The 27,273-nt window shown below is 51.2% G+C and overlaps 1 long non-coding RNA gene across 1 annotated transcript; it reads right to left on the bottom strand.

The window, feature by feature from the left end:
- Nucleotides 1-810: 810 nt before the first annotated feature.
- Nucleotides 811-14,976, bottom strand: LOC310884283. Its single transcript, XR_014574118.1, has 2 exons — nt 14,849-14,976; nt 811-1,821 (listed from the first exon to the last, which is right to left on the bottom strand). It is a non-coding gene; the product is annotated as an uncharacterized lncRNA (long non-coding RNA).
- Between the last annotated feature and the right edge of the window lie 12,297 nt (nt 14,977-27,273).

The raw sequence follows: 27,273 nt of genomic DNA on the forward strand, positions 1-27,273 counted from the left end.
TTTTGACTTTTGTCAGTGATTTGATTTTTCAAATATGTATAATTTCCTTTCCCATTATATTAGGACTGGGGAGAGATGCAGTGTCAAAATCCAGATCAAAATGATGGAGTGGTAATGGAGAAGGCAAGGGCTTATCAGCTGGGGCTGTCGTTCAGCCCACAGCATCACCATGGAGTCTGGTGGGAGCTGTGCCCCATTGCTCCTCAGGCTCTGCCCAGCATCGCCAAAATGCCTCAACACCCCCATCTGGCTGAAACACCTCTGCTGGGAAAGCCTTAGGGAACTGGGGGGGGGAGGGGGCTCAAGACAAACAAGAAATAGTTGCTTATGAACCACAGCATTTCTTGTCCAGCTTGAGAAATCACCTCTGATTTCTGGAGCCAGCTGCAGGAGGCTCCAGGGAAGCTCAGGCTTGGCAATGCACTGCCAATTAGAGTTCAGGATATAAAGTGTAATGAGCCTGAATGAGCGCAGCTATTTGATGGGATGGAAGGATAAAAGAAAAGTGAGTGACCGGGCTGCTCCGCCCACTGAAGCACTTCACGGTATGAGGAAAATAATTAGCACCTAAAATGAAAAGGAAACAGAATTTGAAGAAGCCAGGAGAGTTAATAAAGAAAACTTGCCATGGAGGGCTCAGGTAAACACAAATAAAGACACGATAGAGACACTAAGTGACATTTTCAGAAGTAGTTTAGGAAGCGTAGATCTCATTTTATACAGAACTTCAATTTCCATGGACTGTTGATGAAGCCTGAGCTTCAGGGAACCTGGTTTACATAATGTTTAGACAACTAAAATACAGTCCTGAGCTCAGGGGCTACAAGATATCCCCTGCAAAGGAGCCCCCCCACTGCGCTCAGCATCTTTAACAGACTGGCCAGACTGTTGTGGATCAAGCCCACCTCTGTCCTAAGCTCTGCAGCCATTTCAGAAATGGGATTTAGGACAGCCTGAAAACTTTGCCCAAAATTCTGTTTCTACAAGTGAATGTTACTGAGCACTTGGCTCTGAAGTGTCGTTTTGACAGCTACTCCAAGTGGCTTGGAGCCACTAATGAAAGCCCAGAGCTGCACTTAGAGTTTGTAAACAGAGTCCAGGAACAAGCAGCAGACATCCAAAAAGGGCTTAAAGGTAGGAGGCTGCAGATGTGAGCTCATATAACATCAAAAAGGAGAATAAAGTGATGGCAGGGAGGAGCTGGGTCCTGCCCAAAGGATGCGTGGGTACCACATTTATCACAGACATGGAGGTGTGCTATGGGGCGGCACAAGAGCAGAGCCAACTGGTGCAGTAATAACAGCAAATGGAGTCGAGGTTTAGTGAGCACTAAAGGGAGGGATGGCTGGAGACAGCCACTGTGTTACCATGATTCACAAAATGGGCACCTGGGGTGTGATCCAAACACAGCTCCCTGCTTCAGGGACCCATCTGTAATTTCTCCCTCAGTAAACCAGTCTGGTAGGAGTGGCTGTGTCTGATAACGCTGCCTAATTCCCCACCAGGAGGTACAAATGAAACCCTCCAGTGCCTTCTTTTTTTATTATTCCTACTGTCAAGGAAGAAATTGAAGGATGCTTTATTCCGTCCTTATTCAGAACCATTCATCTCAAAACAACTTTCCTTGTGGCCATGAGGCCACATTGTCTTCTCCTCTCTGTCTTTGGGAGCCAGATATACCAGGGGAAAATTTGAAGTTCCCCTTCTCCTGGCATTTCCTCAAGCAGACACCAACCAAGGCATCTTGACACGTGAGGGTTCATCTTCACACTTGTGCTGTGTTCTTCTGGTGGGTCTCAAGGGGCTGGGCTCTGTACACACCTGGGAAAAACGATGACCTTCATATGAACAGTTCCCAGCCTGTCATTACAGAGACAACCCCCCCTTTGCTCTCCTTTGCTAAACAATATTATCTTGCCTTCAGGTGAGAATGTAACACCTCAAGTACATAATTCTCCTTACGTGCAGGCATGATGTGGCTGCAGCCCTGCACTGTTACTCTGGGACTGGTATTCCTGACTCAGCCACAGTTGCTGGTGTAAGGCTGGACAAGCCTTAAACTCCTCATGTCTCCATTTGCCACTTGTGAAAGCAGGACAGTTAATGACCGATATTCTCCAGTTCTTTACTATTCTTCTGTTATTATTAAAATTGTAAATTGCCATGGCCAGAGACAGTTCAGACAATGATACAGCCTCACAGCCTCTGGGCTTTTCCTTAATGCAAATAAATACTTCCATTATGGCTATGATAATCAAAAGCTCAATAATGCTGACACAACATCAATAACAGTGCCTTAAGTGAATGAATGTTACCATTTGGGATCTTTGGACAGTCATCCCTTACACCAAAGCTTTAGGATTTAATGTATTACTATAAAAACATCAGCAAGGACCCTCTGCAATGTGTAAACAGGCTGATAATACCCAATAACCACTGGGGACATGCTGAATTACCTGGGTTGGCGTGTATTTGGGAATGGCAGATATACCTGGCAATTCTCCTTTGAGAAGTAAAAGGAAAAGATGTCAAAACACCCCATTTGATCCATGTAGCTCTGTTATTAAAGATACAAACTGCATCTTTACCTGCTATGCAGGTAGCACCAAGATGATTTATACTATTACTGCTACAATTATTATTAGAGCTGAAAAGATCCTTAGGCACAGCAAGACCATTATAGAATAAAATATGAAAGTAAATTGCAGAGGAAGTAAAATAATTGAAGTAATAACTGAAAACACATAATGCACAAAAAAATACTGTAATCCAACAAAGACTTTCAGTGTTGCAAAACTGGAAGGCTTCCATAGGGAGAAAAAAAAATGGTTTGTACCCATTTAGGAAACCCTCTATAACACCGATGAGTTTTTGTGAGCTTCAAAGCCCACAGCAGAAAGCTGGGAAGGTGCCAGGGAAAGCATGAGCAGGGGACTGCAGCTTCATCCCTGGTGCAGGGATCGCATCAGTGCGATATTGAATAGGTATTGAATACTTCTCACCCTGGGGATGCTCACAGTTTCTCAGGTTCAGGCCTCAATCCCACGAACAGCAGATGTGTTATTTTGCTTCCTACTCACCATCAGATACGGTCACTGGGAATTTTTCTGTGCTTTCGTAGGATGCTAACAGCATGACCAGTGTCACACAGACCCAAAGCTGAGCCTCTTTCCCCCTTTCAGTCCCTTCGGAAAGGCCTTTCACTTCAAAAACTGCCTTCCCCACCCCCATTCTCACTGGCAGTGAGAAAGCAGATGTAGGGATTAAGTTGTTCACATGCACATGGGTCCTGGTGCAGACATTTGATGTGGGAGAGCGTTCGGTGCAAAAGAGTCCCATGCTTTAATGGGAATAAAAGTGGAACAAGTCAGTGGAAGATGCAGTGAAATTTGGTGATGCTGCTCATCAGTGCCACCAATCCCAGTCTTCCAACAAAATGCTGCTAAAATTTGACTTTGTTTAAAGGGAGGCTGGGCAAGTTTGCAGAGAAGAAATGCATTGGATTGCACTGTGCACACATGGAAAGTTTTCTGGTGCAGTTGGCTCCTGAGCTGGAAATTCCTGGAACCTGGAGGGGCACCAGGGAGGATTTCCATGGATCTGTGCCCAGTTACACACTTTCACAGCAGACATCCCCTGGGCTCATCTTGGGGGCAGTGCCAGCAGTGAAGTGAACCTGTCTCTCCAACCTCTCCCAAATTCAGGGCACCCACCGGGGCCCCAGTTGTCATGAGGGGAGATGCCTGGGGATTCCTTGTCTCAAAAGGTACTACAAAAACATCTACATGTCTTAACTCCATATCCTGCACTTTGTTGCTCTCCAGGCTTGCTGGTCTCTTGCTTGGGGACCACAGTGATCCTTCCCACCTCACATCCAGATTATGCTTATTAACCAGCGTGGCTGGGGCTGAGGGAAGCTCTCCCCTTGAGCAGCCTGAAGAAGCAGCTCCTCCTGGGTCATTAAAACCAGTCCCCATGGCCTCAGAAGATACCACAAGCCAGCTCCAGGCTTTGCAATGCCAACCCGGGCAGCAGGGATGTCCACAATCATGGAGGAAAGGTCACCCTAGTGCCTTACCTTGCGCTCCAGCTTTTCCTTCCACCTGAAGCACACAGCCCGGGGTCCGGGCATGCTCAACACAAGGGCAAGGAGAAACACTCACAGCAGAGATGTGAGACCAAAGGTCTCGGTCACGACATGCCTAGGTCAAAAAGAGTTTGCAGCCATTACAGGTACAATGGGTCTACAGCACAAGGTGCTAAAAAGGAAAGCAAACGAAGCTTGGCCAAGGGCCAGGTGGAGAAAGGCACAGACTTCACAGCGAAGGTCTCTCCTAAGGATCGCTGCCATTTGCAATCATGTCTTCACTAGTAATAGCGAGGCACTTCAAAACACAGGGAGAAGAGCACCTCATGGTATTTTAAGGATCACACGGTGCAATTTCTTCTCCTGTGGGATTTGTTTTCCTCCTCCTGTTTCCAGGCAGCAGCAATCGCTGTGGTCTGTGTGTCAGGGTTATGCCAGCGGGTTTACAGCTGCCACAGGAAATCTGAGGCACGGAGATGTTGGATGGCACTTCCCAAGGGTGCTAATGACTTAGCTGTCACCCTCCCTACCTCACCACCACCAGTGGCATTGGCAGAGGATTACAAACGACCCTGCAACGAACACCTGCGAGTTGGTGGGAGGCTATTTATTGTTGGGGTTTGTTCTTCCCAGCTCCTTTACACCCCTCTAGATGGGGCTGGAAGGGCTCAGCCCTGATTGAAGCTGCATTTCTCACAACAGTATCTGGCTCTTGTCCACCTGCAAGGGCTGGTGGGATGCTGTGGGGCTGGAGAAGGAGTTCACATCAAAAAAGGATTTCTTCCAAGCTGAGTTCAAACATGACACTAAGTACTTTCAAAGTACCTCTTTCCTTGCTTCTGCTTAATTGTTCTTTTGTATGTGTGTAAGAGAACTGTGTCTGGTAGGAGATGAAGTTAATATCAAGCCGTCCCCAAACCATTGAGTTTGGAAATAGAAGCATATAAGTTGGAAAAGGCCTCTAAGATCATCTAGTCCAACCTTTAATGTAGCACTGCCAAGTCCACCATTAAACCTTGTCACTGAGATCTACATCTACTCTTTTTTTTGAAGACCTCCGGGGATGGTGACTCAACAACTTTCTGGGCAGCCTGTTCCAATGCTTCACAACCTTTTCAGTGCATGTTTTTCCTGATATCCAACCTAAACCTCCCCTGCCACAACTTAAGGCCATTTCCTCCTATCCTGATACATCCCCACATGGTGCTGTGGAGTCCCAGCTGCTCAGGGTAAGGTGTCTGCACTTCTTTACCCAGAATAAATTTCCACCCTTCGCTACCAGTAAACCATCTTTTTTAGAAATCTCAGACTATACCAGAGTTTTTCCTCTCTGTTTTTTTTTTTTTTTTGGTTGGATTTCAGAGAACACGCCAGCGTGAGGTTATCAGCAAAGGTCTTCTAAGCTTATTGAAGTGATGCTGAGGGACAGGTCAACATGAGGCTATCTGCTCAGCTCCTCTACACTGGCTGGGCTGATGGCGAGGCAGAGGACTCCACAAAGTTAGTATCTGGACCTTCAGACCTCTGGACACATCTGCAGACATAGACTCAGTTGCTACTGCTGTGTGCACATCAAAAGACAGATTTTGGAGAATTATGGATTCAGCTGCATGAGTTTACCAGAAGGGCAGGGTTCTTCCTGAAAAATAAAATATTTCTTAGTAGCTGCAGGCAGCCTCTACACGCAGGGCCATAGGCATTTTTCCTCTTGGGCCATATGGCAAAGATGGCAGCAGGCACTGGTGGGCAGGGTTCCTGGAGATCTCTGCTCCCACCAAAATAAGCCTCAGCATTGCAAGCAGTGCCCCCAACCTCCGTTGGGAAGCTCACGGCCAGATGATCAACATGCAGAGTGTGCACTATACACTTTTGAAAATCTGACCTTTCTAGGTTTAATGTGTTTTTCACAAAGAACTGAAGCAGAGGACAAAGGGACACCAGCCTTTTTTTTTCCCCTCTCCAAATAAAGATACGGAAAAATGTGAACTTTCCAAAACTGCTGGTATTTACCAAATTGCAGCGTGAAGAATGAAATGCAGGGATTAAGCTTGATTCTTTCTTTCAGAATTACAAATGATAAACAACTCACTCCCTTTTTTCCTCACCATCCCCTTTCTGTGGCTGTTTTTTGTTGAAATTTTCCTGTGACATTAACTGAAGTGCTACTTCACCAGATAACACACAGCTTCTGAAACTCTCTGCAAAGTTGAGCTTTGAGACACTGCAAAGCCCACGTCAAAGGGATTGTGGGCATTGTCAGAAGGGACTACGTACTTTTAATCAAAGATTACAGGTCATACTGAAGGGGAGGCTCCGGACAAGCCACCATTGCAGCCTGTCTGCATTTTGGACCTGGGTCTTGGGGGTGAGCTTAATTTTTTTTATTAATTTCTGCAGAACATGTTCTGGTACCCCAAACATATGCCCAGTGAAAGCTCACCCATTTCACAAAGACTACAAGAGCTCCTGGAAAATTCAGTGCACACAGACAGCTTCCACAAAATAAAGGTACAGATGCTGTATGCCACAGTCCTTTCCTAGAGAAAAAGCCTGCTGAGGAACTACTTAATAATTAATGCAGTCTCTTAACACCACTTAACTCACATCATTAATAGTTACAGCCAAGAGAAGGCAGGCGGTGGAGCAGACCCATGCAGAGAGCAGGCAGGAGGGGATGGGCACAGCCTGGGACGTGCAAACCAGGACATGAGCGCTAGGCCAACACAACCTAGCCTCAACCCAGCCCCTGGCACGGGAACACAAGGGCAAGGAAAGAGAAAACTGCCCTTGGCTGCCTGAAAACCTGCACAGGGCAGTGAAGTGGGGTCTTCCTCTCCACCCACTGGCATGAGGCTGGTGGGGATCAGGCTTGGGAAGGGTGCTCATGTTCCTGAGCACATCCCCTCCTTCTCACCTCCAAAATGCAGACCCAGGTGTGAAGGTCCTGGAGGGAGCAGGACCCACAGATGCTGTGCTGCAAAGCAAGTTTCCCAGGTCAGGGAGATGCTCTGATGGCAAATGCTGGGCACCATCCACCCCATACAAGGAATTATGCAGCTACTACCAAGGGGAATTCAATGTCAGAGGAGTCTGGAGAAGCTTAAATGGGTGGTCAGGAAGGAGGAAGAAAGACACTATCAGTGCGGTGTTTCTCTCTCCACCCAGCTCACACATCATCACTGGAAGCAAAGACCTTTCTCCCAAAGCCTGGTTTTAACATTACAGGTTTAACGTCAGCAGAATAAATCGATGATGACCAGCGAGTGCTAAGGTCAGCTGCATAAAATTGGTATAAGGGTTTTAAAATTTCATAGCAAGGCTTCTTTGGGGCCATTCCCTCAGCTGCAGGGCACAGCTGCCCAAGCAAACTGGATGGTGTGAGCTGGCCCTGGAATCCCACCTGCAGCAGGAGCCACAAGAACCCCCCAGCCTCCACCCACAGGGTCCTTGCTGAGAACACTGCAGGAGCTGCATTAACCCTTTGGAGACAGCAGATATCAGCATGGACAGTGGGGGAAGTACCAGCCATGGCAGAATAGCTACTGCACCACAGTGAGGGGTGTGATGAACGTGCTGTGCTTGCTTCTGCTTGCAATGCACACCAGATTTACAGCCTCGTCTCCAGACATCCCTCTAAACCAAGCATCTCTGTGCCCGTGGAAGGGCAGCCACTGCTTCTCCCTCTCCTCCCCTTGGCCATCTTCTCCCCTGGCTCCAGGACCATCTCTCCTCCCTCCAGCTTGGCTTTTCATTAAACCAGATCCCCCCAGCCCATTGCTCCAGAGCAAAACCAGCCCCATGTCCTGCTGTGTGCTATTGCAGGGGGCCTGTGTGCAGCCACCCCAACCCCTGCTCCCTTCTTTTGTCTCACTTTTGGGGGCACACCGCTCTCTTGCAGGCATCTGCTCTGCCTTGCAATCTGCTTCCCCTTACATTCATCCGCCTGCATCCTGTTTGTGTATGGCCTTCAAGGAGAAGTGACTTGGAGAGCCCTTCCCCAAGCCCCTTCTTCTGCACTGATTTCTGCATTACACACACATATCATTAACTACCGATATGATTAAGCATTTTCGATTTAGCTGTTCTTGAGAGCTTCAGGGCACATGGTTACCTCTGCTTTGCCTTTCTCTTCCCACTGTCACAGACCAATACCATTTAAATGAGGGTGGGCTTGGCACATTCCAGGGGCAGGGGAGCCCATGTGGGTCTCATCAGAGCTGCTGCTCACTTTGGTTTATGCAAAACCACTGCAAACAGCAGGGAGGACCCTCACACCATTCCCCATCACCACCAAGATGTTCCCCGAGGCTCACTTTAATTTTGCCGTGAGGTTTTTAGCTGTGTACTGTGGATTTGTTTTTCTTACAAACATGAAACATGCCTTGTTGAATGACATCCCTGCCTTTATGGCTCTTTCCCTTTTCTCTCTTTCCCCCTTTTTTTTTTTCCCCTTTTGTACATCTTTCTTTTCCCCTCCCCTCTGTCCCCAGGCTTTTTATCTTATGCATCATTCATCCCAGCTTACTGCCTTCTTTTAGCACAGACTTCAGGGACGTGCACATCTCATTCGACTCCTTTTTCTCCTCCTGCCTTGATTTGCACTCACACACACACTTTTCCATCTCTGCTGCTGCCCGCAGCCTTGCAGGGAACATCACAGCGGTGGAAGAGCAGAGGGAAGGAAAGCAGCCTCAACGCACCTTTCACCAAGCCTTATGAAATATCCATGTGGCTTTAACAACCACAGCCTGGCCCCAGGGGATCATTCAGAGGGGTGAGCCACTGCTTAGTGGTGTCTGCCAGCACTAGTGTGCGGGTAATGGAAGGGGACAGGACAACACAAGGATGTTAGGTACCAGCATGTCCACCGCAGAGGTGTGTCACAGCAGGTGCTGATGTTTCCACCTTGAGTATTCCTATTGCAATTCTCAGCTGTTTGCCAGCTCTTGGCTGGGGATCAGCCAACACCTGGCTCTGGGGTAGCTCAGTCCCTCTCCTCTCTTTCCCTGTGCTCCCACTTAAATCTGCAGTGAAGGTTTGCCAGAAAACCCAAGTCCTTCTTTGGTGGCATCTGCCACGCTTGTTGCATTACAGCTGACAGCTCAACACACCGAAACACTCCCTCAAATTCCCCAAAGGAGCTTTCTTCTGAACATAGATGACAGTCTTGGGTAACGTGAACTGAAAGACAAACGCAAGCCCAGAACTAAAATCTCGGGAAGGGCTTTCCAGTACATTCGTGAAACTCCTCAGATTTCTTATCAGCTACAGAAGCCTGTTAAAGTCCCATCTCCCATTTCTGGCAGCAGTTAAAAGGGTAAAAGCTTTGGAGAAAGTACCACCAGCTGCTGGGAGAGCTCACAGTGGGGGATTTGGCCTCTCGCTGGTGAGAGGAGGAGGCAGAGCTGCTGCCCCCTCCTTGCACCAGGCACAGCCCCTTGCCCACCCCAGGTGCTGCTCTCCCCGGTGCTCTCGCCAGGTGAGCACACAGGAATAGTGCTTCTCAGTGCTTTTGTCATCCAGCCATGAGTGCATGTAACATTTTAGAGGCAGAGCACGCCAAGCTATTGCTGGGGAGACGTGTAACAGCTTTTCAGACACTTTTTACCTGTACTGAATAAATTAATGCAGTGGATTCCTCTCTCCACCAGCTCTGCTGCCTTCCAGTAGCTCAGAGGGCTTGTTGGAGAAAATCAGTAGGTCTTGTGCCTTTTAGAGCTGATAGATACATATATAAGGCAGGTATGCACATTTTCCAAGCTCTTGTGCCTTTTCCCTGCCCGAAGGCATGTTCTGGTGTGGCAGCATCACTTCAGCTAGGTCAACCCAAAATGTTAGGGATTGTTTTTGAGGAAAGCAGCACTGCCTGGTTACTGACGTGTCTTCTACTCACCTCAGCTGCTGCAAACCCCATTTTGGTTTACAGAGCAGTACAGAGCCATTGTTCCAGCTGTTTCCCTGTGTCCATCACAGGGCAGGAGCATTTCTGTGCTGCTCACACCACAAGCAGTGGTGCCTGTAGGCTGCAGGAGCCTGCACTTCCAGCGGTGAGGGGGTCCTGCCTCCTCCAGCCCCAGCCCGCTACATCTGCCCCAGACCCACAGCAGCACAGGCTGCTCCTTTCCTCCAACGAGCCATGACTGCCTCTGTTAGCAGCTCTGCTCTTTTAGGGTGAGCACTGGGGGAAAACTGCTTCTGGAGCTTTTCAACCCTCTAAAATATGATGCTCACACCAAACACAGTGGGGATCCACCCCTTACTTTGAATTTCATAAACCAAGACCACATCCACAGTGACCAGAAATCAATGTTTTTCTCCATCCCAATGTGATGATATTTCAGATGCAGTAAGAGGCTAAGGAAAGGACCAGGAGTGATGGAGAAAAACACGGAGATACACCTCACCCTTCCTTCCAAAGGCAAAGTGGTTTTCTGAGTACTTAGCTGCAGGGAGCATGGACACCACACTTTGCCATGGGCAATCTTCCTTCATTGAAGATCTTAAACTCACTGCCCAGAGGGGCCTTCCCTGCCTCTGTGATGACAGATGGGGTCAAGATGCCTCTGGGGTTGAATTGACCTTATCTAATTGTATTTCCCACAGCCCTCATGCATCTGAAATGCTTGGGCACATCTTGGAGGTGATGTCTTTGGGCTCCACATGAGGCTCAAAACGCCACCGAAGGAGGGAGGACCCATCCTGCTGCTTCAAAGCGGATCTCAGGAGAAAGGCAGGGGTGGGCAGCTGTAGGGAAGGAAGCCAGGACTGCTCAGAGACCCTTTGCCAAAGGCCAATCCGGGCTGAGGCTCACATCTGCATCCAGGCAGCCAAGCCCAAGCCAGGCAGGTGATCAGCCCGCAGATCCCTTGCTCATCATCTGTAAAGTGTGGTTCACTTCTGAGAGGATTTGAGATTAAGTGAGTAACAAAGCAAGATTTCTCCTCTAAACCTCTATTTAATCACATAATCCTGAGGGAAGACCTCTCCTCTCCTTAGGGAAAAAGAAAAGTAGGTTTGCTGAGGGAGACAATTTCTTTATCCCTATATAATTGGATATTTGCTAATTAAATATAGAAATAATTGGAAAAAGATTGATTTTTGATAACGATTCAAAAAAAAAGAAAAAGACCTCCCCCCCAGTTCACCCAAAGCCAACCAAGATGATGGAAAAAAAAATGATTTTTTTTCTGGTGGCTCTATGGTGCAAGAAGCAGAGCCTGCTTTGCCCTTGCTGCAGAAGGATGCAGGAAGGACTTGTGATGCCTCCCATTGTGTCCCAACACAAGGAGCCAAACCACTGCTAAATCCTGGCTGTGGGGGAAGTGGAGGGCTCAGTACCAGAGGTGGTTGTTTTGGATGGCACACAGCAAAACCCTGCCCTTGGATGAAAAGGTCATCAGATACTTGGGGTTGGCAGGGACCTGTGGAAGTTTCCAGCCCAATCTTTCCCTCAAACATGGCCAGCCATGGGGTCAGACCAGGTTGCTCAGGGCTTTATCCAAGTGTATCTTAAAACCCTCTGACGATGGCAGCAGAATGAGGACATTTAATGTGATTTCAGCACTTATGTACAAAGGGAACAACTTAAGTCAGTTTGAAATTTGGTACACATGTCAAGCAGTTCATCGCTGTAGGTGCTCCTGCAAAACCAATCCTTCATCCATAGGCCAAGATTTAGGATCTGAGGCTACAAAATTGTTAAGAGCAAGAAAATCATTTACACTGCTGGTAGCTGTTCTTTGTGGGATTCAGACCGTGAATGGCAATGTTTGCATGTGTCACTGTGGGGCTTTCAATAAGGGACGTGCTGCTCGGTGGTGCACTGCACATCACACCCAGGAAAGGAGCACGCCGGTGCTCTCTGGTCACGAGTCTGCACTGCAGCATCACAGCAGTGCTGAACCTGCAACAGGGACAGTGAGCACCAGGAGCTTTGTAAATGCTCCATGGATCTGTAAGGAAACCCCAGATTTTCCCAAAAATGCTGAGCCCCAGTCCTGCAGCCACATCCTCTGCCATGGCACCAACAGCCCTTGTGCAGGCATCCCCTGCAGAGCCTCTTTCCTTCTCCTCCTGCTGCAAACCAGGAAGCAAGGAGGCATTTAGGCCATGAAGATGCTGAAGGGACAGGAGCACCTCTCCTACAAGGAGAGGCTCAGGGGGACCTCATCAATGTCCATAAATACCTGACAGGAAGATGCAAAAAGGACAGAGCCAGGCTCCTTTCAGCAGTGCCCAGTGCCAGGACCAGAGGCAGTGGGTACGAACAGGGGCACAGGAGGCTCCCTGCGAGCACCAGACAGCATTTGTGTGCTGTGCAGTGACCGAGCACTGGCACAGGCTGCCCAGAGAGGTGCTGGAGTCTCCTCCTTGGGGATCTTCAAACGCCACTGGGGGGCGGTTCTGGGCACCCTGCTCTGGGTGGCCTGCTGGAGTAGGGTTGGACCAGAAGGACCCAGAGGTCACTGCCAGCCTCAGGCAGTTTGGGAGTGGGATACAAGGGCAAGATACGAGTGGTGACCACTACCTGACACCTTTTCCTTGTGGCCCTCCAAGGCTCCCGGCACTCCTGGGAGCCCAGTCCACCCCATGAACATCCAGACCTCCCAGAGAGGATTTCCAAGACCAAAATGATTTATGGAGTTCATCTGCTGGGGATGAACTAAGACTTGGTGGCAGGTTCAGGCTCCTATTGTTTTTCTTGGGTTAACAGTTGTGACACAAGGTGATGGCTTGGCTCACGCCTAACCCAGCATCCCCAGCTCCCCTTCCTGCAGCAGAGACCCCTGCAGCACTGCACGGACATCCACCTGCAACAGGCTGCATCAGGAAACCTTCACAGCGTCTTTTAAAACAGACATCAAACAGGGGCTTTGAAGAGATCAGAGCTTTGCAAGGATCCTTCAAAAGGGCCTGGATGTTCCCTGTGTTCACCATTTAATCTTGGAGGAGGAAAGAGAAAACAGGGAGGAGAAACATAACCAAAGAATGAATACCCACTGCGCTGGTGAACTTAGGTACGGCACAGGACTCAGTCCATCAGGGATCTGGCAAACGAACACTTCCCACACCCCCTTCACAACAAAACCAATGCTCAAATTAATCTGCAATTTCAGCTGCAATTGGGGGACCCCTGCCCCATCGCTCTCTGCTCTGTTCCCATCAGGGGGGCACACGAAGCCTCCTCCAAAGGCAGCCCAGTGCCCCGCAGGGTCAAACTGGGTGCCTGGTAGCAGCTGCCAGCGCTGATATAAAATCTACTGACGCGTCCTCACTCTGAAGAGGTCGGCTATAAAAGTAATGTGAAAAATGGCTTTAAATAAACCCATCCAAGACCACTTCATAAAGACACAGCTGGCTGTACAGAGCTCATTTGTTTTTTAGTGAAGCTTCACAGGATTACAATTATGAACAATCATCGTTTTGATGCACTTGGTTATTACAGTAATAGCCAGGAAATAAATACCTGAGACAGGCTGGCCAGACAGAAGTTAGAAAAGAAACACTTACCTACAAATTTTATTGTCTAAAACTCAAGCTTTTAATATAAATATTGGCAATTTTGCCTCTTCCCCCCCCCCCCCCCCCACTGAAAGTATTGCCAGCACTGATGTGTTGCCAGACACAGAATTTGGGCCAGGTTTTGCAAGAGCTGTCAGTTTAGTGCAGGGGCCCTTCCTGTGCTTGCCAAAGCAGCTCTCAGTCCCGTGCCCAGCCACTGCCTGTGTCAAGGGGACAGGGCAAAGAGCCCCCAGAGCCCCTGCTGCCCCGGGCTGGCCAAAGCATCACTGGGGGCAGGCAGCACCCCTACCTTGCCAGTCCTCAGGGTAGGGGTGATTGCTCACACCCAGGACAAAACCCCCAGAGCCCACCATTGGCATCGCGCTCATACAGGTGAGAGGAGCACGAGCACCTGGATCAGGCAGGGGGAGGACCAGTGAGATGAGATGAAGCAGTGCCAGGGGTGGGAGGGCTGAATGAGAGCTTGAATACAGTAATATCCCTCTAGATTTTGACTTTTCTGGGGAGGCAGAGCATGTGTCTGGCAGCTCCAGCCAGCCCACCTCAGAGTGCAGATGCCCCCCAGCACGCAGCATGCCAGGCTCTAACGCAGGAAGAGGAAGGATTTGGTAAGAGGGGATGCTGGAGCTGTAACACTCTCTTCCCTTCAGCCCACGGTGCTCTGAGCAGCACACCCAGGACCCTGCTCCATGCAGGGGCTCCCAACAGGCTGTGGGATGCCCCACCAGAACCTGAACTAAAGACTGGTTTTATCCACCTGTGAGCCTCACGCAACCGAAGTCCCCCTTTCAACCCATGCCAGCTCGATCACCCCAGTGTGGTGATGAACCAGCAGCAAAGAGCCTAGAGGCTGGGTGTTGCTGCTAGGAAGGGGGAGCTCTGCCTGCATCCACCAGCACCTCCTAAAGCGGAGGCTTTGCCCAGCCAGGATGCAGAAGTCTCTGGGGAGGATTTTTTGGGCCTCTGAGAGGCCAGAGCAGATTAAGAAGGGAACACAGTGGTGTCCCCATCCCCCCCAACTCTCCCCTTTATTTTATTTCCTGTTTTTCTATTATAACAAGAATTTTGCTAATGCTGTAGAGCACCAGAACAAGGAAAGAGCTGCTGGCAGCCCTGGGCTCACACATCCCCCAGAACGCAGTCAAAGGCTCCCTCAGCTGCATTCACTGTTAAACCCACCAGCACAGCACCACAGGCAGCATACCCCCATCCCTGGTCCCACCAGGCTGCACAACTCACCGCAGGCACCATCTACAAGTATCCTTCAGTATCACATCTCCCATGCTCACTAGACTGCCTTGGAAGTTGAAAGCAGCCTCCTTCCTTCTAGGCAGCCCCAGTGGCTTCTATAACCTTGCCAAGCCCCCCTCCCCCCCCCCCCCCCAGCAAACCAGGTCCACCTGTAGAGAAATCACCCACAGCTGGTTTTCCTCCTCCAGAGCCCATCGCCTGCCACGCTGCAGCTTCCGCTTAGTAGAGTGGCTTTCATGGGCGTGGGGTATGCCTGGTAACGCACACTTGGGAGAGCACAAGTTGCAGAAAGTGGACCCTATGTGAAAATAACTGCAGGATCCAAGTGGGTTTTGCTGCTCGAAGCGTCCAACTTGTACGCAGCGCATGAAGGCAGATGGAGATGGACGTGTGGTGCTGCCAGCTCCGCGCCTGAAGGGCCCTCAAGGAGCTGCTGGGGAAGCAGCAAACACACTGCAACCACCTATAAGCACGTCTGCTCCTGTAGATTTGATGTTACCAACCAATTACGGGAGTTTGCAATGCTGAAGTTTTGGTTAAGCACAAGTCTCCCATGCGTGGTGTTGTGGGAGCCCCGAACGCAATGCTTCCAGCCATGCTTCCCTCACCGCCCCTGCGGGTATTCCTGGTGTGAGTCTTCCTGAAATCTTCAGGAAAAGATAAAGAAAGAAAAACGTAGAGAGAAGCTGTTCTTAAGCTGCAGCAGGGTGCCTGCCAGCCCAGCTCACCTGAGGAAGCCCTGTCCTGCAGCAGGGTGTCAGAGCCAGGGAGGGTGGTGGGACCCAGCTCCCATTTCATCTGGTTTCAAGCTGGTTTCACCTTCTCCCTTCAAAAACAGCAGGCAGATGGACCTTGCTGTCTTTACACATACCCAGGATCAGTGCAGAATTATGGCCTGGAAACCCAGCAGCAGGGGTTATCCCTCGTTTTGTTAATTTGCTGCTTTCGTACTGTTGAAAACCCACATCCTTGCCTTTAAACTCACATTAACCTCTCACCGAGGCTGGTGGGACCCATCTGGTCCTGCTTTGGGCAGACTCAAAGAGTGGGGAGGGAAAGACATGGTGTCCCCATCTGCTCTCCAGCCCACTTTGCAGGGAGCTCCAGGGCCAGGGAAGCCTGGGAACATGGTGGTCCCCATCTCAGGGAGGGCTTTGCTCCAAGCACAGAGCACCTTTGCAAGGTGAGCCCCAAAACCCCTGCAGCCTTGAACCCCTTGCCTTCACCTGAAAACAAACAGGACTAGAAATGAGCCAAAAATGTTTTGAAGGCCTTTTTGTGCCCTCTAAGCTGTGAGCATGCTGTTAGCTCGGCCATCCCGACATGTCAGAGGGACACATCTAGGTTTGAGACGCGACGACAGCCCCTACAGGCTCGGTCCCAGTGCCAGAGTTTAGGGACAAAGGTCCCTGACCACAGCCTGGGCCCCCCTCCAGCAGCAGGGGACCACCTTGGCCATGCTCAGCCCACTGTGGCTTGTCCCTGTGCCAACCTGCCTTATGGGGCACCTCCATGAGACAAACCAGCTGGGTTTATTACAGGGATTTTGAGCATCCAACTTTGCCCCTGACATTTTAAAAACATCCAAAAGGTGTCAGAGGGAAGGCGGCGATGCTCTCCGAGTGACACATGGTGCCGGAGCAGAGGAGGTGACAATATTGATCTCCACACGTTTTCTCCTTTCCCAAGTCGGCATCTGCAGGCCTTGGAGAAGCTGCAGGTTCACGGCAGCCTGGCTGGCAGCTGACAGCTCCCACGGGACAGGGGCATTTCTGCCCCACAGCCCCAGGGGCTCTAATGGAATGGAGAGCACCAGGAGCAAAGCCCAGCCCCAACCCCTGTCCCTCCGAGCAGGGCTCAAAACTGTTGGGTATAAACTTGGCTATTAACATCTTTTCATGGCCTGGCTTTCTCACTGCTCATTCTCCAAGGTGTTTAGCAGCTTTCATAGCTTATTTGTTTAAATAAACTAAAATGCTTTGTTCTGAGCGGAGTTTAGGAGTCAAAATTAGCTATTTTGGCGCCATCTGCGTAAGCCCAGCGGAGCTCAGAGCAGCTTTTCTTCTAATGCTGTAAGCTTGTCACCAATGAGCAATATTTTATTAGTAAAATGCTAATGCCCCAGCCCAACACAGCCCTCCTCGTTTTGCAGCCTCAGTCCCTGCCTGCAAAGCTCACCACTTTTTTTCCTTCTAAATTACTCCGGAGACTGGATTTCTATAATACAGGGACGATGCGTTGTATCATTCAGGGGGTGGGCTGCTGGGGAGGAAAAGAAGCACACGAGAAAACCCACCATGTACCTCACATTGTGCTGAAATATGCCAAACACCACCAATGCCGCAAGTATCAAGTCCGAGTTCAATGCCAGGTCTCAAAAACCTGGCTCTTCACTTCTCTGGCTTGCAGTCAAGGGGAGATGGGGGCAGGTGTTGGAGGCTGGAAGAGCTGTCCCCGTGCGAGAACCCCTGGTGCTCGTCTGGGTGCTGCTGCCAAGACAGATGCCTATGGGGGTCCTCCAGGAGAAGCTCCTGAGTCAAAACAAAGATTCATGGTCAGCGCTCAAGGAGGGTCTCTGCTGTGTTATCAGGAGGCGGAATCTGAGGCCAAAAATGTGACCCAAAAGGGCAAAGAGAAGCTGTAAGCCACAACTAATTCTCTTTGTATAAATTAGCCTATTTCATGTTAAAAAGAACTTGCAGGTCCTCCTTAAATGACACATGATCTGTGTTTTTTATTTTTTAAAATCTCCAGTAGGGTTATTTCGCTTTTATTTGGGACAGCCTTGATACCACGTGGGCAGTTGTACCCTCACCCATCTTTGGCTCCTGTTTCAGAGAGCGTGGCGTCAGCTGCCTGCCTGAGCACATTTAGTGAGAACAGACCAACGCTGACCATTGACTGAAAGCCCTAAACCCGCTCCCAGCAAGACAGGATGGGTCACACGGCAGCATGTTACTGTCACCTTGCTGGGCAGGTACCGCAGGGGTCAGGCAGGAGCACCCCAGGAACTGCCGAGGCTGCAGCCTCCCGGGACACCCTGTCCCTGTGGGCTGCCAAACACAGCCGGGGAGGGAATAACAGCTACAAGAGGTGAGGAATTAAAACTGAGAATAAGCACGGGGACGTGTTTTGTGTCGGGTATTCAGGAAGGGAAGGCAGGAACTAGAGCCCAAAGCTGTGATGCCAACGCCAGCAGCTCCATGTCAACGCCCCTGCGGGGTCTCCGACCCCCAGCCCTGGTGGCTTTTTGGCTTTTGGAGAAGAGAAGTAGAAATAGCAGCATGAAGCAGGCTTGGGGATGACAGATCAGCAGCTCAGGGGGCTGCGGATAATTTGACAAGCAGCTTCACATTTCCTGGGGCGATCCACCGCAAGCGAAGGCAGCATTTAACAGCTAATTATTCACGGCTTTGATGCTTGCTCTCTGTTTTCCAAATAACACGTATTTAGCGCTAAGATGATTTAAACAGCTGATCTCATCTGAGCCCCTGGCAAAGAGGAGGAAATCCAGCAAGGCAGCAGCGGGTTGAGCTCCCAGGTGGCTGCCCCAGCAGTGAGGGTTATGTCAGCAGCAGCATCCCCAAAACTCCTGGCCATAGGAAAATTGTGGGCAACAGTGGCAGGGTGGAGGCGGTGGGTGGAGGAGTTTGTGGGGGCAAAGAGACGTTCCCCTTGTCCCCCACAGCCACCCCTCTGGGGCACACGATGGCTTTAAAGTCCCCCTGCAAACAAGGGGCTTGTCCTCAGCTGGCTTTGGGAGCTGAACCAGCTGATGCTTTGGGTAGCAGGGGGGAGAGCGAATTCTGGAGTAACCCACAGCACAGCTGGCTCCATCATAGAAAAAAAAATAATAATAAAATAAAATATAAAATAAAATAAAATAAAATAAAATAAAATAAAATAAAATAAAATAAAATAAAATAAAATAAAATAAAATAAAAAACACCACCACATTTTGGGGGATATCAGCAGTTAACCACATTTTGTCAAGTGAGTGTTGACATTTGCTGACATTCTGAATATTTTCAAGGGGTTTTGTTTTGTTTTGTTGTAATGATAGGAATGACTCCTTGCAAGTTTTCTCTTTGATTTTGATCTAACCTGAAAAGTATCGTTTTGGTTCAGGAAGTTGCATTCGAAGATGCCGCCAGCTGTGGTGTGATGGGGAGCAGGGGAGCAGCTGCCCCCATTCACCCAACCCAGTGGGCCCTGAAAGGGGAGGGGGAGGCCTGAAAACACCAGATCGGCAAAGCAGATACCACCCATGAGGAAAGACCAATTCCAGGCTATCTTCCAGTCCAAACGTTTATTTTTAGGTTGTGAATGCCTTGAGGTTTCCTTCCTCATTCAAAAAAACAGATTAAGAAAAAAAAAAAGGGGGGGGGGAACACCTTTAGTTACTTTGTTTCTTTAAAAATAAAAAGGTGAAGAAAAGGGCAAGAGAAAATAAAACAACAAAAAATGTAGTAATATCTCTTGGGAGATGCAAATTTCCTGGAAAACCAGGTCTGAGCTTTACGGAGTTTGGAAGCCTGGACCCACCGCAGCTGGGGCAAGAGATCAGCCGCTGGAGATTGTTTCTGCCATAGCAAAGCCTCTTGTGCCAATAATATTGTGCCAAACAAGCAGTTTTGGGCATCTTTTCCATTGCATCCCCCCAGATTTACATGTGGTGGTCACCCATCTGTGGAAAGCAGCACGGGGAGAGCCACAGCCGGGGTATGGAACAGCATCGAGAATGCACAGCAAACTTTTGTTAAAAAATGAAGAATTAGTAAAAATAATAAAAAAGCCTGCTGCGACAGTGAAGTATTTCCAGTGCGATGCGAACAGCAGCGTCTGAGGAGGACACTTTAAATCATGGGACCAAATAAAACTGCTCCCTGCATCTGCCTCTGTGCATCACCAGGGCCCTCATGCAGCCTCCCCAGCCCAGCCCCAGCCCTGCCTGGGGCTTCCCCCGAGGAGAGGATACTGATGCCCCATGGCAGCCAGCTGCTTGCTCCTGGCAGTGGGTACCACGCCTGCAAACGCCCAAGATGCTGCCCTGCAGGATGCCCAGTGCATTGCAGAAAAGAGACCAGAATGTTTCCCCCTTAAAAATAACCCCACAGGCATCCAATATCCGAGAGAAAACTTCCACCCTCTGTGATTTGGGGTGCACGGACCCTGTACCTCTCTCCCACCCCAGAGCACCTCCAGTTTTCCTTTCCCAGTACCAACACTGCCGAGCACGTTGCGGCCACCTTCGCCTTCTGTCTGAAAGCTTTTTCCAGCACCTCCTAGGATGGGAAAGCATCCCAGCACCACCTTTGGGAGGGCCTGTGAGCAAAGCCGATGCATTGCTTACAACGTGGGGTCACTGTGCAAGTGGCAGAAGGACCTTGTCTTCCTCGGTCTTTCCAAATAACAGCAAAGAGGGGTTGTCCTAGGATGAAGGCAGAGGGCAGGATTTGTCTCAGCACAGGGGAGACAATCCGGTGTGGTGGCCCAGCTCCAGAAAGCTGAAGGATGCCCCTGGTGGGATGGAGACACGGGGATGGGGTTGGTGGGATGCAGGCACCAGGGATGGGGAAGGGGTTGGTGAGATACATAAACATGAAATTGCTCCTGCTTAATGCTCTCATGGGCCTCAGTCGTGCTGCTGCCGCCTGGATTTTGGTCACGACTGGTGTGGGCACTCCCTGAGTGCCACCTCCACCTGAAGGTCCCATCGCTGCTGGAAATGAGACCCCCCCGACACCTCCACCCCTGCTGCAGCTGGGCTTGCTGCCTGGCGTGGGATGGAGACAGAGATGGGTTTGGGGAGGAGGAGGGAAGGACGCGGTGGGCTCCCACCTGCAGGAAGGTTCCCACCTCCAGAAACCCAAGGCTTCCTTGAAATATTTCCCCAGGCTTAGTTTCCCCCCCTCCCCTTCCTCACAGCGAGCTGCTGGAGCAGCACGTGTCCTGCCGCTGGGCCCAGGCCCCTCCCACGGGGCCCGCAGCCTTCGCCAGCTCCCGACTCGATTTGCAATTGATGAAATGAAAAAGATGCCCTTCCTTCAGTTAATTCAGACGCCTTTTTCCTCGCCCCTCAAGGCACGATAGTGGCTCTAACATCGTAAATGATTTAGGATGGGAGCCAGATGAAGACAAAGCTGATGGATGACAATTGTCTGTTTGGGGGATGTTTTCCAGCTGGAGATTTTTGGAAACAAATAGATTTATCCCCTTCAAGAAACGACACGCAGCCATCACATGACTCACGCTGTGAGTCAGGGGCCAGCAGCAGCCAGGAGGGATGCCAGCCTGCGCCGCGAAGGGATGGGACGGACCAGGAGAAGGAGCTGGGACACAGGGCTCAGTGCCCGGACCCCAAAACTCAGCCACAGCCCCTCTGCTCCGGGCTTTAAGTGGTTAAAATCCATTTTGCCCAGTCTGCCTTTAGGATCAAACCTCCCGAGCCTCCAGGCTGGCTGTTGAAGCAATAAGACCCTCCTCTCTCGAAGCACATCGTGCCCTGGATTTGGGTAAATCCCCCAAAACAAAAGCAAGGTCATTCCCTTGGGAGGCTCCTGGGCCACCTGGGGGCAGCGAGGAAGATGGGGACCCCCCCCCAACCAGTGCCCTGGTGGCAGTGCAGTGGCTGCCGTCTGACTGGCACGGAAAATGGGTCAGGTCAGAACTAATCACAGCGACAGACCAGCAAAACTGCAAAAGATGGGCTGATCCTGAAATTGTGACCTCGGAGACGTCTTCCCATAACGGGATATTTTACGAATCTCTGGCAGAAAGGTAAGGACCGCGTTTAATTAGAGACCCCAGAGAGACCACCCAGAGAGTGGTGGTCAATGGCTCTGTGTCCAAGAGGAGGCCGGTGACAAATGGTGTCCCTCAGGGGTCTGCTCTTGGACTGGTGCTGTTTAATATCTTTATCAACGATATAGACAGTGGGATCGAGTGCACCCTTAGCAAGTTTCCAGACGACACCAAGCTGAGTGGTGCAGTCAATACACCAGAAGGAAGGGATGCCATCCAAAGGGACCTGGACAGGCTGGAGAAGTGGGCCCATGTGAACCTAATGAGGTTCAACAAGTCCAAGTGCAGGGTGCTGCACCTGGGCTGGGGCAATCCCACACACAAGGACAGACTGGGTGAAGAGCTCAGTGAGAGCAGCCCTGCAGAGAAGGACTTGGGGGTTTGGGGGGATGAAAAGGTCAGCATGAGCCAGCAGTGCACACTTGCAGCCCAGAAGGCCAACTGCATCCTGGGCTGCATCAACAGAGAAGTGGGCAGCAGGGGAGGGAGGTGATCGCACCCCTCTACTCTGCCCTCGTGAGCCCCCACTTGGAGTACTGCATCCAAGTCTGGAGCCCCCAGCACAAGAAGGATGCGGGGCTGTTAGAGTGGGTCCAGGGGAGGGCCACAAAGATGACAAAAGGGCTGGAGCACCTCTCCTGTGAGGAAAGGCTGAGAGAGCTGGGGGTGTTCAGCCTGAAGAAGATGAGGCTCTGGGGAGACCTTATTGCAGGCTTTCAGTACTTAAAGGGTTCTTATAAAAAGGATGGAGAAGGACTCTTTACTCGGGTAGATAATGACAGGACAAGGGGGAATGGTTTTGAACTGAAAGAGGGGAGATTTAGATTAGAGGCTAGGAGGAAATTTTTCACTCAGGGGGTGGTGAGGCACTGGCACAGGCTGCCCAGAGAGGCTGTGGCTGCCCCATCCCTGGAGGTGTTCAAGGCCAGGTTAGATGAGGCCCTGGGCAACCTGATCTGGTGGGTGGTGTCCCTGCCCATGGCAAGGGTTGGAACCAGGTGATCTTTGAGTTCCCTTTCAACCCAAGCCATTCTATGATCCCTATTTTTGCAGAGCGTGTTGAGCACATCCCATACCAACACATCTTGCTGGGGAAAACGCGCAAACCCCAGCCCACGCGAGCATCGCAGGGGGCGACGATCTGCTTTACATCTAAGAGCAGACACTTCAGGCCGGGCATGCAGCTCCTGGATGAAGAACTTCACCCCGGCAACGTCGGTGTGCCCGGAGCACCAGCTCCTCTGCCGCCTGCTGACGGGTGAAGCCCAGCAGCAATCGGCTCTGCCTGGCTGCGCCTTACACAGAGCACGTCCTGGTAACTGCGGCGATTTGTGTTAAGTTGTACAATTGAAAGCTATTCGTGTAAGAGGATTGCTTTCGGATACGTACATTGAAAGATTTGCTCTAAGCACAAGGCAATGCAAGTGTAATTGTGGGAGCGAATCCTGCCCAAATTGCTCTCTGCACGGCTTCTAGATGTTAGACAGCCCAAAAGGGACAAGCAGGCGGGATGCGGAGTCACTTAACCACCTGGCCTGGCTTTTGGGGCCATGTTTTCCCTCTAGTCTCTGAGCAGGGGAAATCACGATTTTTCTGAGACATTTCAGCACCAGCCCCCACGCAGATCCCACTGCGGTGGTGGCCTTGGTGCAGGCTCTGGGGACCTGCAGCCCTGAGCGCCCCCTGCATGGGTCACCCACCTCCTCCTCCCACCCTGGTGGTGGTGGCTCCATCAGCCCCAGCTCCACGGCACTCCAGGACAGGCCTGCCCTGGAGCCCTGGAAACGCAGAGCTCCGGAGCATTGGGACACCAGAAGGATGAGGGAGAGGGATGGAGGGAGCGTGGGGACAAAGAAGGAGGACAGAGGGAGCGTGGGGACACAGGAGGGAGAGGCCTCGCACAGCAGGAACAAGCTGTTATTTCAACTCAGCCAAATGGCCCGTGGAGAAGCAATGCATAAAGGGGACAGCAGCAATTTCCGTGTCCCAAGAGGGGCTGGGAGAAGAAACAGTGCGGATGCTGCAGCACAGAGAAGCCATGCAGACAAGGTTTTCTTTAGGGCTCCCCTAGGATTTCCAAGGGAAGGAACTGTGGGGGTTTTATGGGGCATTTTACATGAAGTGCTAATGACCACAGCAGCTGTTGAGGGCAGCAGGCGTCCGGCAGTGACACGCAGCCCCAGGGCTCCTCAGGCGCAGAAGCCGCCACCGCCAGGGCAGTGCCGGCTGCTACCAGGGCTCAGCACGGACAAGGAAGGGGTTGTGGTGACCGCTTGTGATTTATGGCTGCTTCAGCTCCCGGGGAGGTGGATGCAGGAGGGAGGCGTCTGGCCCAGGAAGGAGGACCAGGTGCAGAAGAGCTCGTGTCCGCCCAGGGGAACATGGTACATTATGGGGGACACCAAACATCCCAGCCCAACTGCGGTCGCACCCACACGCAACTGATGCCCTGGGGTTAGCTTGAGTCCCACAAAATAAACACGGCTTGCTGAAGTTGTTAAAGACCTCAGTTAACCCAAGTGACCCACAGGAGGCTGGTGGCTTGGAGACATGTCTCACAAGCTGTTCTTTCTCTCAAAAGTGGTCGGAAGGAGCTGCAGGCTGCTAAAGTGCAGCCCATGCCTGCAAAGTGGTGGGACCATATCGTCCCTCTGCTGCTTCTACCAGAGCTGACACACGTGTGTCCGGAGGATTCACTAATTTGTAACATGGATGCAGTTAAATTCTTGTGCATCTTTATTTCATATTGCATATGCAACTTCCCTTCCCCTGGCCTACGCGATGGGAAGGTACCCCCAGACCTACCATTACAAGAGGCCACATGGAGGAACGAGGATGAGCATAATGGCACAGCTGAGCAGAAAATGGGGAAGACCACTACCTAAATGGGCATGCAGGGGCTGGGGAGATGCCCTGCCACAGCTGCCTTGGCTGGCGGGCATCAAGCAGGTCTTCCAGAGCCTCAAAGAGCAGAGCTGGTGGCTGGCTGGAGTGGTCTCAGCACCTTCTAAACAGCTGTGTTCTGATAACTGCATCCCGCCCCTGGTATTTTTACTCAAACTGCATTAGTTCTGCAAAATAAGCCTAGAATACAACAATTTTTAACTTGAACATAGCCCAACACTGGGAATTTCTGAGAATTCATACTCTTCACGTGGCGACCCTGCCATCGGAAGCAGGAGTCAGAGCACAGGGCTCTCAGAAAACAGCACAGAGCATTTTGCAAAGAGCTCCTGGGCTTTCCAGTGCTGCCAACCTTCACCCTAAAGCCCAGATGCAAGTTAAATGGTGTCAAATGTGACCAAAAACAGAGGAGTGATTGAGCAGAGTATGAGAGCGCCTGCGGTGAAGCTGTGGTGGGAACGTGACAAATCATTCCCCAGCAAGGGGAAAGAAGAGCAGCCCTTCACCAGCCAGTTTCTTAAGGAAACCAAGCCCCTAAGACAAACTTCCCATGATAGTTTTGGATTTGAAAATATGATTGGCCCCTGCTCAAAGGGCTGGGCCCCTGGAATGGCACAGCAGGAGCCAGGCTGGTGGGGGCCCCCAGGTCACCCATGTCCCCTGCCTTGCCCCATTGCTCCTTCCCTGCAGCCCACCCCAGCTGGCCAGGTTTCCTGCAGGCACCAGTGCAGCTGAGCACGCCAAAACCATCTTTTGGCAGAAGGCGACAAGCAGGAGCACTCCCAGCTGAGCGTGGTGCTCAGCAGCTCCCAGGAGCGGGGCTGTAAAGGAAGCAGCACGCAGACAACCCTCAGCTAGGAAGAGTCACTAGCGGCTGAGAACAGCAGATCTCAGCAGGACCGTAGGCTGGCTCACCCAAGGGCAGCTTCAAGATGGGCCACAACACACAGAGGTTGGGGCACGGGGTCTCACCAGCCTGGCTGGGACACCTGGATCCTCCAACTGGATGCAGTCACCCAGTGCAAACACCTCACGGTCACCTGGGCTTGCTTGAGTCCTGCGTTCGGACCTGGGTGGTGCAGCGCACGCACACCAGCACGTTGTCATGCCAGGTTTCCATCATATGCAGACACAGAGATGGCTTGGAAATGTCCCATACCTGCCCAGGGCTTGCAGGTGCCACCTGTGTCCCTGTGGAAGCGTGGTGACTTCTCACTAGCTCCAACCTCCTTCCAGTGCTTTGTGAAGAAGCCACGATGGGCCTGTTGGAGCTGCCTCCCACCCACCAAGCCCTCTCCATTGCTCACAGGCACGTGGGTGCTCTCCCTTCTGCTCCCTGTGCTATCAAGGAAAAAGATATTCTGCAACACTTGTGCTTTTCATGTCCTTAAAATCCTGTTAGCATCCCCTCTCACAGAGCCTTGTACGGCTATGACACGCAAAGGTGCCCTAGGGAAAAACATTTTTTATTTTCTTTCTTTTTCAGAATCACTTTTAACGATTTAAGAAATGAGGTAATCTTAAAAACAGTCACAATCTGAGGAGCGCCCGTCGACAACGCCGTGGGCTCTGCGGATCGCAGGCTGCAAGCGCTTGTGGAGCCAGCGGCGGTGGGAGCGCTGCGAGCACCTGGAGCCCAGTGGGGATGCAGATGCTGGAGCGGGACTGCGTTCTCCTCCCACCCCCAGCTGGCACCTCTGGGTCTCCGTTCAGGCCACGTTTCTGCAGCTGGCTTGGCCAGGCCCCTCAGCTGGAGCAGTGTCAGACTTCCATCACGCAGCCGCTGGAGGAAGCGGGTCAGCTCCGCCGGCTGCCACTGCCCCAGCGGAGCAGGAGGAGAGTGCGGGGCAGCCCTCCTGCCCCCTGGGGGAAACTCTGGCAGAGCTGTGGGAGGCGGCCAGCAGGGATCAGGGATGTCTGGGGCTATTTCAGGCCTTCAGTGACTGAACACACAGCCTGACTGCAGCGGTGCTTCCCCAGTGAGGTCTGCCCTGGGTATTTTCACACCAGTCCTTCCTAACACATCAGTGAGAGCTCACACTGAGACCGCAGCCGACACGGGTATTGCATAAATAGAAAGGAACGTGAGAGCAGTGATCTTCCCAACAGCTAACAACCCATTCCCCTCTCATTTCAATGCATTTTGCCAGCCAGACCCCAGTACCTCCAAAGGGAGTGCAAGGCATGAGGGTCTCTCAGAGCAACCCCTGGGGTTGTGTCAGTGGCCCCCATGCTTGGATGTTACCACTCCAAGATAAGAAGTGGTTTCTTGACACACAAGAAATCAACTGGATTGGGTTTTCACTTACATCAGATTGGCGCCTCCATCCAAACCAGCGGTGATGCTGGGTCCTGGTTTGGGCTGGGATATAGTTAATTTTCTTCACAGCAGCTGGTATGGTGCCATATTTTGGACTTAGGAGAAAAATAATGTTGGTAACACACCAAAGTTTTAGTGCTTACACAAAGTCACATGTTTTAGCTTCTCATGCTGCCCGGCCAGCAAGAAGGCTGAGGGTGCACAAGAATCTGGGAATGGACACAGCCAGGACAGGTGACCCAAACCTGCCAAAGGGATATCCCATAACTTACGGTGTCCTGCTGAGCAATTAAGCGGGGGGAGTTGGCTGGAGGGGCCACTGCTGCTCAGGGACTGGCTGGGCATCAGTCAGCAGGCAGCAAGCAACTGCATCATGCATCACTTG

The sequence above is a fragment of the Anser anser genome, assembly GCF_964211835.1.
Source record: "Anser anser genome assembly, chromosome: 20".
NCBI lineage: Eukaryota > Metazoa > Chordata > Aves > Anseriformes > Anatidae > Anser > Anser anser.